At 54.0% G+C, this 211-nt stretch overlaps 1 non-coding gene across 1 annotated transcript; it reads left to right on the top strand.

Annotated features, from left to right (window-relative positions):
* The first annotated feature begins 55 nt into the window (after nucleotides 1–55).
* On the top strand, nucleotides 56–211 carry LOC118345755. The gene has a single exon (XR_004799237.1). It is a non-coding gene; the product is annotated as a 5.8S ribosomal RNA (ribosomal RNA).

The following is a 211-nucleotide window of genomic DNA, read 5'->3' as shown; positions in this document are numbered from 1 at the left end:
GCGCCCCGGAAACGGTGTGCGCGTTGTTGGTGACATCTTTACCATGATACATAACGACTCTCGGCAACGGATATCTCGGCTCTCGCATCGATGAAGAACGTAGAGAAATGCGATACTTGGTGTGAATTGCAGAATCCCGCGAATCATCGAGTCTTTGAACGCAAGTTGCGCCCGAAGCCATTCGGCCGAGGGCACGTCTGCCTGGGTGTCA

This window comes from Juglans regia, unplaced genomic scaffold (genome assembly GCF_001411555.2).
Source record: "Juglans regia cultivar Chandler unplaced genomic scaffold, Walnut 2.0 Scaffold_4246, whole genome shotgun sequence".
Classification (NCBI taxonomy): Eukaryota; Viridiplantae; Streptophyta; class Magnoliopsida; order Fagales; family Juglandaceae; genus Juglans; species Juglans regia.
Note: the sequence above shows the minus strand (reverse complement) of the source record. Positions and strands in the feature narration are given on the sequence as shown.